This window comes from Pleurodeles waltl, chromosome 6 (assembly GCF_031143425.1).
Source record: "Pleurodeles waltl isolate 20211129_DDA chromosome 6, aPleWal1.hap1.20221129, whole genome shotgun sequence".
NCBI classification, from domain to species: Eukaryota; Metazoa; Chordata; class Amphibia; order Caudata; family Salamandridae; genus Pleurodeles; species Pleurodeles waltl.
Window position 1 is genome coordinate 1,181,370,427 of NC_090445.1, and position 4,674 is coordinate 1,181,375,100.

At 47.7% G+C, this 4,674-nt stretch overlaps 1 long non-coding RNA gene across 1 annotated transcript; it reads left to right on the top strand.

Moving 5' to 3' along the window:
- The first annotated feature begins 219 nt into the window (after window positions 1-219).
- On the top strand, window positions 220-4,176 carry LOC138302113 (uncharacterized). The gene is made up of 3 exons (XR_011205280.1): window positions 220-285; window positions 2,817-2,944; window positions 3,947-4,176. It is a non-coding gene; the product is annotated as an uncharacterized lncRNA (long non-coding RNA).
- The last annotated feature ends 498 nt before the right edge of the window (window positions 4,177-4,674 follow it).

Here is a 4,674-nt window from a genome sequence, read left to right on the forward strand (position 1 = left end):
TGTGGCTGGCCACGTCGCACGTAGGGCGACAATAAAGGGGACAGCTTCTTAGCGTCGCTCCCCTGTTAAGAGGGACAATTGGCCAGGAGGGGCCTCCGTACTTAGGGAGGGTGGTCCACCCCATGTTTATGGCCCCTAAAGGTGTGAGGAGTGAGGAGTGAGGCCAGGAGGTCCTTTTAAGGGGTGACCCCGCAGGGCTGGGCCTCTTTTGGCGTAAGGCGAGCAACGCGCAGGACGAGAGAGAGGCCGAGTCCTGATACGGACATTTGGCAGGGCAAGTCTGAGGTGAGTCAGAGGAGGGGGTTGCAAGGGTTGGAGGCAGTGGCGAATCCCTGCGTTTTGGAAAGGGATATGGGTCAGAGAAAGCAGGGAAGACGCGAGTTACAATCCGTAGCCACCCGCTCCCTTCAGCCGCTGCCACCCAAAAACCCTTCCTCCCTCCTTCCACCTTACCAGCACTCTTTCTCACAGACTTCGGTCGGGCACCGAAGCAAAGCCCCTCTCGTCCCGCACTTCTCAGACTTCGGTTCGGCACCGAAGCAAAGCCGCTCTCGTTCAGTTCAGGACAAACCACAAACATGTGGACATCACTATTAACAAATGGACTTTCAGGGTACCTCCCCCCCCCACATTTGACTCCATGACTACAACCTCATAGTGCTCCCTAGCTGTGAGTGGTGGCTCTATATCAGGATCTGACTGAAAGGGAAGCAAAACGCAGCAAGATGTATCTGGCAGATTCACGTTTTAGCACCTGGCGGACTGTAAGGATTCTTATTTAGCATTGTTGCCTCATTTGCATATTGTGAGAGTAATATATAGACGACACAATGCAAAGGGGAAAAAGGAGTGTACGGTGTAAAACGCATTTGGAATTCGCAACCTCCCCAGATTTAAAGAGTAATGAAAAAAAAAAAGCCTCTACAAACGCTTTACAGAAGCATTTTAGACTCGGCAGACCTTTACAAATGCCACAGATAATCCTAAAATGAGCCCTGTTAGACTAAAGGTATGTATAAATACGGTTACGCAGCTTAAGCCGAGCCGAGGGACAACAGCATGCCGCAAAAGAGCATCGCATGTAGGCGACTATAAGTACCGTTTACCATGCAAAAGGGGAATCTTTTGACTGCGGTGCTTTAACCGTCACTAGTATATCTTTTAGTTGTCTCAGGCCTTAGAGGGAACAGCTGCTTAACATGAAGGCTGGCCTGGTCTGTAGTGGGTACCAGAGGTGCTTACACCTGGTGCCATGTCCAGTTATCCCTTATTAGTATAGAAAAGGGTTGCTAGCAGCTGAAGCTGATAGAAGGTAGCTATGGCAAAGCGGCTTAGGCTGAAATAGGAGACAGGTAAAGCTCCTACTTACCACTGGTGTCATATGCACAATATTATAAGAAACACAAGACACAGAAGTACAAGAGGTAAAGCTCCTACTATACCACTGGCGTCACATGCACAATACTATAAGAAACACAGTACACAGAAGTACAAGAAAAAAAGGTACTTTATTTTATGACAATATGCCAAAAGTATCTCAGTGAGTACCCATAGCATGAGGTTAAGGATATGCGCAAGATATGTGTACGCGTGAGGCAACCCCGCATCATGAAACCCATTACCTGGCGAAACTAAGAACGGCGTTGTTCATTGTAGCATTACTAAGAATTCCTTGGGGAGGCCACCTAGGGAGCAGAGAGACCCCACGTTCAGTTATAACACAGGGATACGCAACTGTCTTGATACAAAGGTGTAAAAAAAAAAATATATATATATGTATATAAAGGAAACGTGGGTAACTTATAGGGACACTAAAGGTTGATAAAGCAAAACATATATATATATATATATATTCTAAGGTCACATGCACGGGGAGGATGCGTAACTACTAGAGATGCCGTCTGAGGGGGATGGGAAACATGTGTGCCAATCACCGCATCTCCGAGCTTGCCAATACCCTCAGGTCAAGTGAGCGCAAAAAAAGTCAACTAACAACGCTCTAATACCCTCGTGTCCAGTTTGCATTAAGAAAGCAACAACACAACGGTAGCGGCAACCTTGAGTGGGGAAACCAGGTTCGGGGCTAGGCTTCAGCCCCTCATCCCTCAAGACGGCCAAACCAATGGGTCCTGGTACAAGGTCAATTTAGAAGGCCCATGGAAACTTGTGGGGCAGTAGGTTAACGGCCCCTTCAATAGCTCAGTTGGCAGAGCGGAGGACTGTAATGCAAGTCAGGGATCCTTAGGATCGGGTTCGGATCCTGCTCAAGGGACATGTTTACCCTAGGGTACCATTACCAACATTATGTTATTGGCAACATGGGTAACACGGCTGCCCCATTATCAACAGTATGTTATTTTAACATTATTAACCCGGCTGCCCCTAACACACAAGGCTCACTGCGGCATCACAGACTTGGCGTAGGTGGGCAGCGGTGGAGAGTAGGACAGCACCACCAGAGCGGACATGCAAGTACGTTGTTGGCAGCATACATAAGGTAGGGACTTGTTGGAGGAGTGAGTCAGGTGAACGATTCCAGGCGCAGGTGCATTTCCGGACGACGTATCGGGAACAGTAGATGGAATGTATAAAAAAAAAATATTAATAATAATAAAAATTTAAAAAAGGGCAATATATGTATATATACAATAATAATAATATGAAATGAACATATATAAGTAATTATAGCATTGAAGATGCGAAGCAGAAGCTTAAGCCGCAAATAGCAGGACTCCGGTAAAATTTACAGGATGGAACTAGCAATGTGGGACCTACCAACTGTGATTTATAACCTGCCTCCAAATTCTGTCTTACAGTCATAAAGAGAGCAATGCGTGGCACTCGAACGTATTATGACGTTGTAATAATTTACGGACTTGTCATTTGACTTATGAGGGGACAAAGTGAGTTATGAAGCAAAGGCCTGTCGCAGGAGTCTATGCAGGTAAGGAAACTGCAGCCCAGCTGCCGCGATGAGACGTGTTGTTATCAATCTGATGAGGCAGGGCCATGTGGCAAGGGTTTATGCAGGTAATAATACTGGGCCCCAGCTGCCTCGAAGAGAAGGGTTGTACCAATCTGTGGGCAGCAGCGCCGGGGGGCTTGGAGGCATGCGCGTAAGTGGGTTTTAGAAAAATAATAATAATAATGAATAAACAGATAAACGGAAGTAACGCCATATGTTTAGGAATTTTAAATGATTTTCAGCCAGGCCGAACTGTAGCCCGGCGGTAGGAAGATGGCTTTGTATGTATTATTTCAAAGTAAGTAAAAGCATGCACAGAGTCCAAGGGTTCCCCTTAGAGGTAAGATAGTAAAAAAAAAATATATATTCTAATGCTCTATTGTGTGGTAGTGTGGTCGAGCAGTAGGCTTATTAGAGGGTAGTGCTAAGCATTTGTTGTACTCACACAGGCAATAAATGAGGAACACACACTCAGAGACAATTCCAGGCCAATGGGTTTTGTATAGAAAAATATCTTTCTTAGTTTATTTTAAAACCACAGGTTCAAGATTTACAAACAAAGGAAGTTGTGGCACAGGCGAGGAGAGGCACTTCAGTTAGGGCCCAAAGAGGGGGGTGAGCTCAACATGGGACAGGACATGGCGGAACTAAGGTACATAGCCCCTCCTTAATGCCCCCCAATCAACCTACTCGGGAGGGACACCCATGCCCCTCTCAACCAGGATACCTCTGCTTCACCTAGACGGCCAACCTTAAAGCAGGCCCATTACGGGGGGACGTTGGTGGGCAATAGCAAAAGCAGGGTACTGACTGCGGTAATGGCGGACACATCTGAAGAAGTTAAGGGCCTGGCTAAGGTGATAAAATAAAAATTTTTTTTTTTAAAAGGCGTGAATATATTGTAGCATTGTCGAGCCATAAAATGTGCTGTAACAGATGTCAAGAAATTGTGAGGTAATGCTTTCCTTCTCGTCCATCTAGGGACTGCGACATTATGATGGGCCCACTCCTTGGTGGCCAGAGCAGAACACCGGGCCAGAGGGGATGGCTGGAACCCCAGTTGTAGCGACAACAAACTCGCTTGGATGGGAACCCCTGGAATGTGATGTGCCATGTGTGAGCTAGAGTTGGCCAGCTGGTGGGCCAAGAGAGGGTTAAGCCAGGCTTTCCGGTAATCCACCTGGGGGAAACTAGCTAAACAACTGGTGGGAGAGGTACACGGTGGCAGGCCTTCTTAACACAGGGTCTGGCCAGAACTGTCGCCCCGAGGGAAGACTGGGGAAATAACTGGGCCAAGATGATCCCAGGGGAGGTGATTCAGGGAGCCGGGTCTCCGGCCACAAGTGGAATGTCCAGGCAGAGAATCAACCTGCGCTAGTGCGAATCAGCACGGATTGTATTCAGCAGAGGGGTACACCGGTCTGAGGCGGGCACAGATACTTCTTAACAAGAGTTGAGACCCTCTCGATATACAGCCTGATAATTAATAAGTAAGGGAGGAGCACAGGTAGGGGGGCCTCGGTTATCGCGAGATGCCATCCCCGAGGCTTGGCGGAGTTACAGGGCGATCCTAAAGCTTTATAAATGATTAAAAGGCCTTCAGATGGTGATTCCTGGAGCCAAAAGCTATTCCTCAGGCTACTTGGAGCCTTTACGGCGGGGCCTGGGATGACGTGACGGCGCTCCTTAATCCCACAAGGGACAGTTGG